This window comes from Hibiscus syriacus, unplaced genomic scaffold (genome assembly GCF_006381635.1).
Source record: "Hibiscus syriacus cultivar Baekdansim isolate YM2019G1 unplaced genomic scaffold, ASM638163v2 tig00110209_pilon, whole genome shotgun sequence".
Classification (NCBI taxonomy): Eukaryota; Viridiplantae; Streptophyta; class Magnoliopsida; order Malvales; family Malvaceae; genus Hibiscus; species Hibiscus syriacus.
This window is the reverse complement of record NW_024062628.1, coordinates 221434-230632: the sequence shown is the minus strand read 5'-3', so window position 1 is coordinate 230632 and position 9199 is coordinate 221434. Positions and strand designations below refer to the sequence as shown.

The following is a 9199-nucleotide window of genomic DNA, read 5'->3' as shown; positions in this document are numbered from 1 at the left end:
AAGACAACATTGAGTAAAATGCAAAGTTAAGGGACTAAATAAAAGAGAGAGAGAGTACATATTAAGTAAAAAAAGTAGAAATTGAAGTTACATAATATTCTATTGTGGTATAGGAGCATGTGGTTCAAATTTGATAAAAAAACGTACTTAAAATAAAGGATGAATTGAAGAAATAAGAAAATTATGAGAAATTAAGGGACTAAATTGAAAAATAAAAAATTATTGTCAAAAAGAGAAATTAAAGTTATATAGGTATTCTATTGTGGTATATGAGCATTTGATTCAAATTTGATAAAAACGGACTTAAAATAAAGGTTGAATCGAAGAAATTAGAAAATTATGAAAAATTGAGTTACACTGAAAGATAAAAAAGTTATTATCAAAAAGAGGAATTGAAGTTACATATGTATTCTATTGTTGTATATGAGCATGTTGTTTAAATTTAGTAAATATTGGACTTAAAATAAATGATGAATTGAAGAAAAAAAGAAATTATGAAACATTAAAGACTAAATTGAAAAATAAAAAAATTTATCATCAAAAAGAGGAATTGAAAGTACATATGTATTCTATGATGATTTATGAGCATGTGGTTAAAATTTGATAAAAATTGACTTAAAATGAAGGAGGAATCGAATAAATAATGAAAACAGAGACTAAATTATAAAAATGTGAAAAATATTTATTCAATTTTTTGGTTTTCCGAGTAACTCAAAATCCTAAAACTTCAACTCGACTCGAACTCGAAAATTGAATTTATAATTCGAGTTGACTCGAATAACTCAAAATTATTTTTTTCGATTTTTCAAGTCGAGTCGAGTTTTGCTCACCCATACGTTTAATATTCCAACTATCACCTTTATTTTATTTTAATCACTCAACTATTTTTTAAAAATCATATTTAACGTTTAATTTTAATTTTGTTTTAGTTATCTATTATAAAAATATTAATAGTGATGTTGACATATTATCAAAATGTAATTTTGTTATCATTGAAAGAAAATATCATATTAGAAGTTCTGTTAAAAAATATAATGTTAAATATTTTTTTTTAATAATATGTGATCAAAATAAAATAAAAAATATAATCTTAAAAATAATTTGATGATAAAAATAAATTAAAAAAATAATTAGTTTCTAAACGTATAATTTATACTTTACTCTTGAGTTAACATCACTTTGCAAGAGAAAATCAAATTGTAGAAATCCAAAAAAAAAAAAGTAATTGCTGGTGAAAGATGGTTTAAAAATGAACAAAAGAAAATCATTTTAAAAAAATAGGGACCACAGCATGTGAATGGGAAGCTCCAACTAAAAAAAAGTTGGGACCCAAATTGGACAACACAATGATATTTTTTTATCCAATCCAATTTCGTCGGTGATCTCTCGCTCTCTTCTGTTATTTTTCTTTAATAAAAACCATTTTTTTAGATCTCCGTTTAACCCTCTTTCTTTTTGTTATATTAGGATCGTAAATGAGACGAGATAGATCGTGAGTTACTCGAGATCGACTCGATCAAGGTTCGATAAATACTCAGATCGAATCAACTCGACTCGAGCTCGACTCAAATTCTTAATGAGCCGAAACGAGCTACTTAATACTCGACTCGAAAAACTCGTGAGCAGCTCGAAAATATAATATATTAAGATTTTTATTTTTTTTAAATAAATTATTAATAATATTAACATTTATGTGTTGATTTTTTTATAAAAAATATAGTAAGGTTTTCATGTATTTAAAGTTTATGTTCGAGTTTGAGTTTGATGCTTCAATCTAGTTAAGTTTAAGATTTTTTTTTTCATTTCAAGCATTTTCGAACTGCTCACGAGCTTCGGTTTAGAATTTCGAGTTCAAATCGAGCTTAAAAATTTTAAACTCGCGAGTTTTTGAGTCGAGTCGAATTTCATTTCAAAGTTTTCGAGTCTAGTCGAACTCCACAATACTCAAATCGAGTCGAACTCCACAATACTCAAACTCAACTCTACTTATTTACACTCCCTGTACCACTTCTCCCGATGATTATCATTTATATATATATATATATAAGATTTAAAATTGATGACAGACGAGCGGTGATTGAAAGGAAAACACACCACCCACCTCTCCATGTGCACCTTTCTTACATTAACTTATTCCCTCTTTCTCAACAATCCCTAAAATATTCCAACCCCAAACCAAAGGGCATTCATCTCCTTTCTCTCATTATTATTTTTCTCTCATTTTCCTTTGATCCAAACAATGCCTCTCCTTCAGTCTTGAATCCAGGTTTCCTTTTCTCCCCCTCTCTCTTTGCATTTTGCTTTTCTTTTCTTCTTTTGTTAATTACATTCTGGAAATCATTTTGGGTTTTCAATTTCCCTCCTGCATTTTGGTTTTGCTTTCTGTATCATTTCTCAAACTATGGAGTAAAGGGTACCTACTTGCATAATATATTAGTAATTGTTATGTTACCTTTCTTCTTAGCTGCATTTTTATTTTCCATGTATCCAAACTGACACTTGAGAAAAAAAATATTTCTGCAACTTTTTTTTAAGGTTAATTTTTAGCTGTTATTACTATTTTTTTCATATTATTATTTTTTATCTGTAATGGTTTGCTTGGTTAATTTACATGCTAAAATGACAACTTAACTGATTCTCCAAACCTAGAAAGAGATTTTTTTCCTTTTATAACATTCAGTTTAATTGGAAATTTCATGATTGCTATTGCCTAAAATGTTGCTGTATAGTCTTTAATTGTTTCAATTTTTATTTTTATATGGGAACAAGTTAAAAAATATTAAAATAATTGTAATAATTTTAGCTGCATAATGTAATTTCCAAAATGGGATTTTAAGTCTTTGCTAATCCCATACGCGTTCGAATAATTTTCCTTTGGGTTTAATGTTATAAATACTTAAAGCAAACTCCTCCTTTTAACTTATATTTATATTTTATGATATTAATTTTTCTCTCTTCTGTTTTGGTGAACAGGGAAATTAAGACAACGGACTCTGAAAATAAATTATGAATAATTCTTGGTTTGACAAAGGCTTTGATGGGGTCAACGATGATTTCTTTGATGATGTAATAAAGTACCTGGATTTCCCTTTGGAAGATGTGTTGAAGGGACTGACAGTGGTAGTGGAGAAGGTGTTATAAAGGATTTCCATTTGCCTATCAATGAAGCGGAACAGAACAATTGTGGTGGCGGCGGCAATGGTGGAGAGTGGGACTGTAACTTTCAAAACTTAGAGCCGCCGCCTGCTAATGTTCTGGCCGGCATGTCTTCTGGCTTTGGTGGTGATTTTTTCGGTGATTGTTTAGCGAAGAGCCATTCTGTTTCAGTGAGTTATCCTTGCTTCCCTCACTCTAGTGATGACTAATGTGTTTATAAATTTAGTAGTTCACGCTAGTGATCACTAATATACATATTTATGAATTTAGTTGTACTTCGAAGTGAGTGATAGTCATACCTACTAGGAGACCTATTACATGGTTTATGTAAACTGTCCAATTAATTAGTTTTCCTAGGGTGCTTAATAAGATTCGACAGGAGCGTACATTATACCCTTTGTGTGCTGACATGCTTAGTGCTTCGTTGAATCAGCCCTTTATTGACATGAAGGATGCTCTTGACCGATCATTGGTCAAAGCAGGTTATTTAGCGTGTGTGATGTACTGCATTGTATTTTGTGATTCAGATATTAGAATAAGGTTCATATTATGATAAATTTTATATGCGATCTATTCAATTGTTGTAGCTGATAAATCATTCAGAAATTGATAGTCTCTTCTGTGCTATCAATTTTCGATATTCTATCATCTTTACAATTGTTATAAAGACGAATAACTATTCCTTTAGGTGTTTTTTTTAGTTTCTTTTCTATTTAATATTTAATTTTAAGAAGAAAATAAGATTAAAAATCTTCCTTAACCTCATATCTTTTAGCTAAATTCATCTTCCCTTGTGTATCTAGTGTGATGGATCTACTCAGCTAAACCAATGGCCGAGCACTAGTGAAGCATCCTCGGGCAGAAGTATTACCCCAAATGGTGAGTCTGCCAATGTCAAAGGTTCAATCAGGTTCCAAACCTCCAGTCCCGTATCTGTACTTGAAAACAGTAGCACAAGCTCTGCTGCAAATCCAGCATTTATTAACCCTAAGCCCGGTTTCTTGGTGAAACGTGGTCGAAGCAAGCGCAGACGAGCATCTGCCTGTAACCTGCACTTCACATTGGCTTTTACTTCCTCCACCTCCAATACCTCCAGAGGATCTAATTTTTCTGTCGGTTCTGAATCCGAATCAGAAAGCCGTCTTGCCGAGGCTAAAAATAGATTGAAGAAGAAAAAGAACCTGACATGGTTTTCAGGTTTCAATGACATGAAGAGATCCCCCTCCGAACAGCCTACCGAAGTTAGGAAATGCTTGCACTGTGAAGTTACAAAAACTCCACAATGGAGGGAAGGACCAATGGGACCAAAAACCCTTTGTAACGCATGCGGTGTTCGTTTCAGGTCTGGCCGTCTCCTTCCTGAGTATCGTCCCGCAGCAAGCCCTACATTCATTCCAGCGTTGCACTCCAACTCTCATAAGAAGGTAGTGGAGATGAGGAAAAAAGCCAACATGTTGTCAGTCCCACCAGAATCGATTAGTATGTAGATTAAGCTTCACATAGGGAGCTTCATTGTTATGTGTCTTACATTTATGCTTTTTTTTGGGTTTTGTCAGTGTGTACATTGATGGAATAAGTAGGAACTTTTAGAATGAGATGTTTCTGCAGGTGGAACAAGCATGAATCGATAGGCAGGAAAAATATATATATCGATGAAAGTAGGGAGTCATTGGAGGGTGGATTTTCAAATTAGGTTTTTAATTTTAGTAATGCCTTAGCATATGTATCAGTTCCCACCCTATTCATTTATTCTTCCTAATTCCAGTTTCTCTTTCTCATTTTGTCTCTGATTTTGCTTGAATAGCTTTAATATTGGACACCATATGAAACGATGATACGAATATGTCATCAGACACTACGATGCGACATAAACATGATATGAATATGTTATTAGGCACGACATAAGTAATTACGCTCAGGGATAGATCGAGGGGTACAACAACATGAACACGGGAAACCCAGGCCGCTCGACTCCAAAGCAATGGAACATCATTCATGAGAGGAGAGGTCAAACTGAGCTATCATTCATCAAACTTTAAGCTACTTGTTTCTACCTTTTCTTTTCAGAAAAACTTTTTCTCATAAATTTGACTTAATTTGAAGGCATGTTTTAACTAATTATTGAGAAGGCAAGATCACAACAAGCCCTTCTTCTTTCTTCTTTTTGTTTGGTGTTTTAATGGTAAAGGGAAGGATTTCATTGGATCCCAACCCATCATTGCTAATAATTTATACTTAAAATGCAAGGAAATTTCAACTTCAGATATCGTATGTATCTTTGTTTAGAATCAGAAATTTTTAACCAATCAGAATTCATCGTATACCATATTGTCGTTAATCCCCAAATTAATTAAGAGAAATAAAAAAAAATAAAAAAAATTGATTTAAATTTGTAAAAATTCCTTTTGATGAAACCATATTTTACTATCATTCTCTCAAGGGCACAATAACGAGAGATCAACACCAATGTCAATATTTTGAAGAATCAGAGCGCTTTGTTCTCCAAAATCTCAAGAAATCTTTGAAGAATTCAAGGAAATTATGAACATGAAGTTGCTCCTTAATCTTAAGCTGAACAATGAAATCGAGAAAATCAAAATTGAAAAAAGAAGAAGGAAAAATCAATCCAATCCGTACTATTTGGTTCAGTCCGTTCGAGTTTACAGTTCGATTTAAAAAATAAATATGCAATTTAGTTCGGTTTTTCCATATGAAAACCGTTTGAACCAGAAAAAAAAATAAAAAAAAATAAAACAAATATCCAAAACACATTCGTTTTAAATTTATTAGTGATAAATTTAAATAAATAAAATATTAAAACTAATAATATTTTTATATAAATTTAAATTTATATATTTACACTCGGTTTGAGCTTTAAATTTACTTTTTTGGAGGTTGAGTTTGAGAAATAGTGAATAGTAAAAAACCGTTGAACCGAATCGAAAATTGTGATTTTTATGCAATTCGGTTTTGATTTTCATTTTAAAAAACCCCGCAAAGTGCGATTCGGTTCATATTTTAATAAAATTCGCACCGAACTTAATATAACCTTACTTGATCTTATTTAACTAAAAGAAAATAAACAAAATCTATTTTCAAAATGAAGTCTAGACGGCCTTTGAAGAAAAAAAGAATGATCCAAGTTGAAGTCCCCTGGATCAGAAGTATGTCCAACCCTGTACATGAAAGAGATCAAATCTAGACGACCCTTGAAACAAATCCATCCAACAAGTCGAATGGAACCTTGGATCATACTCTTTCTTCAATATCAAGTCTCCATAACTGTTAAAATAAACTTGTCGATCTAAGATCAAATCTCAACAATCATTAGAACAAATAACATCCACCCAATATCAAGATCCTAGGAGCAAAGGTTTGTTGAAGAATAGAATCACATAATTTGAGAAGAAGAAGACGAAGAAGAAGAAGAAGAAGAAGAAGCTGTTTCAGCTAATTTGAGAGCCTTGCTTTCGTCTTGGAAACTTTTTTCATGACGCTTTTTTAGGAATAGGTCATGAAAATGATTGGCCTAAGACCATATCTATGACCACCAATTTTGCCCCTTTTAAGAAGTAAAACAATTAGAATACACCTTAGTAATTGTAATAACTAATTGAGATTAAATGTGAGGCGATCATTTTCGGCGTCATTTGGGAAGTTACTCGACGAATTTAAACCAACATTGGAGAACTTACGTGAAATTTTACATTTTGAAATCCTGCGGGATACATGAAGATGAATTTGAGCTTCATTGTGTCAAATTTTTTCCCATTATCTCGTGGTCCCCCAGTCTCAGCAAGCCCCCACAACACAACACCGATAGCTCCTTGCAAACACGAGTGGTCCCGAATGCTCTAGCTCAACCCAACAATCACATGCAAGCACACACTAGACGGTTTTTTGGCCCAATAGGCTAATCAGGAAAAAAAAAATTGGGATATAAGGCTGTCATAAAATTATTTTTAGATCTACGACATTTTCTGTAGTACACGAGAAACTCGTCACTTCGAGATGACGAGTTATAAAGGATATTATTATTATATTTTGTGTTTATTATTTAATTAATTTCTACGGAATTCGTCACCACGAGGTGATGCATTCTATTAAAATAATAATATTTTTTTACTGTTATTTTTTAAATAGAAAAATGAAAAAAAATCTTTAGAATTTATCAGCTCGAGGTGATAAGTTGATGTAACCTAAAATGCAATTGTTGTTTTTATCTTTTTAATGTGAGGAGTTCCAACGATCATAGTGATATATGACTTAAAGTTAAGCAGATTGTAATACATTTTGTTTAAAAGAACAATAAACTATAAACATTAAATTAAATCATTAAACATTACATTATGTAGACACAAACAACGAACCATGAACTTGACATTGAGAAGAAAAAACAATAAACTTAATAGGTTACGTTAAGGACGTAAATAAAACTAACGTTACACACACCTTATACAGTAAATAAAATCATAAACATAACAATATTCGTTATGATGTTTTAATCTTCGTAATTAGTAGACTCGTCAGAAGTAATATTAAGTTCTTCAATTCTCCATACTTTTTCTTGTTGTAGTTCATGTACAAATTGGAACCATGCTTCTGGGTCTCCATCATCTATGTTTGTTTCTTCGTCATTTGTTTGAGTTGGTGAGATATTCGAGCTGGAAGCAACATCCTCAATCATACAAGGAAGGTCTATATTAACAAACTCTACAAACAAATTAACATTAGACAAAGAATGATAGAAGTATGTATCAATCATACCAATAATGTCGACATCATCGCTTAGATGAAACCTTGTGCATGATAATGACAATTTATAATATAACGAAGATATTCTTCTACTGTTTCCGAGTTGAACCCTTGTTTCTATATTGAACTTCAACTCGTCTAGTTGAATATTTTTTCGAAACACATGGTTAAAGACTGCAATCATAAAAAATTGTTGCATTAATAGTTGTCATAATCATAAAATTTTTCTTCAAATGAGTAATACATTTTGTTTAAAAGAACAACGAACTATAAACATTAAATTAAATCATTAAACATTACATTATGGAAACCAAAACAACAAACCATGAACATGACATTGAGAAGAAAAAAACAATAAACTTAATACATTACTCTAAGGATGTAAATAGAACTAACATTACACACACCTTATACAGTAAATAAAATCATAAACATAACAATATTTGTTATGATGTTTTAATCTTCGTAATTAGTAGACTCGTCAGAAGTAATATTAAGTTCTTCAATTCTCCATGCTTTTTCTTGTTGTAGTTCATGTACAAATTGGAACCATGCTTCTGGGTCTACATCATCTATGTTTGTTTCTTCGACATTTGTTTGAGTTGGTGAGATATTCGAGCTAGAAGCAACATCCTCAATCATACAAGGAAGGTCTATATTAACAAACTCTACAAACAAATTGACATTAGACAAAGAATGATAGAAGTATGTCTCAATCATACCAATAATGTCGACATCATCGCTTAGATCGATGAAACCTTGTGCATGATAATGACAATTTATAATATAACGAAGATATTCTTCTACTGTTTCTGAGTTGAACTCTTGTTTCTATATTGAACTTCAACTCGTCTAGTTCAATATTTTTTCGAAACACATTGATAAGATGCATATTAGACATATATTATATGATATTTTCCTCATATTTGAATAACTAAAATTACTTAAATCATGGATTTTGATTATATTTCGTATTTTGTGGATTAGATTGAAGAATTGAATTAAACAAGTTCAAAATCTAATGATTAGCATGATCTTCACAAAATCCCCAAACTAAGGAGAAAAAATCAGAATTCAAGAATTTGGTAAGACCATAAGAGGTTTTCACATAAGGCGTGGGCACAACTTATTCATCCTAAGCTATCGTAGAAGAAGTCTTCAGTTAAGGCGTGGTCGCGCCTTACCAGTCAGTACAACCCGGGTTTCAAATTTACAAGGAATAAGGAGTTTAATGATGGCTGCAAGACTCTTTGAATTATTCTTATCTTTAGAAAAAGATGAGGGTATT

The 9199-nt window shown here is 31.5% G+C and overlaps 1 pseudogene; it reads left to right on the top strand.

Annotated features, from left to right (window-relative positions):
* Positions 1-2063: 2063 nt before the first annotated feature.
* Positions 2064-4934, top strand: LOC120113506 (annotated as a pseudogene).
* The last annotated feature ends 4265 nt before the right edge of the window (positions 4935-9199 follow it).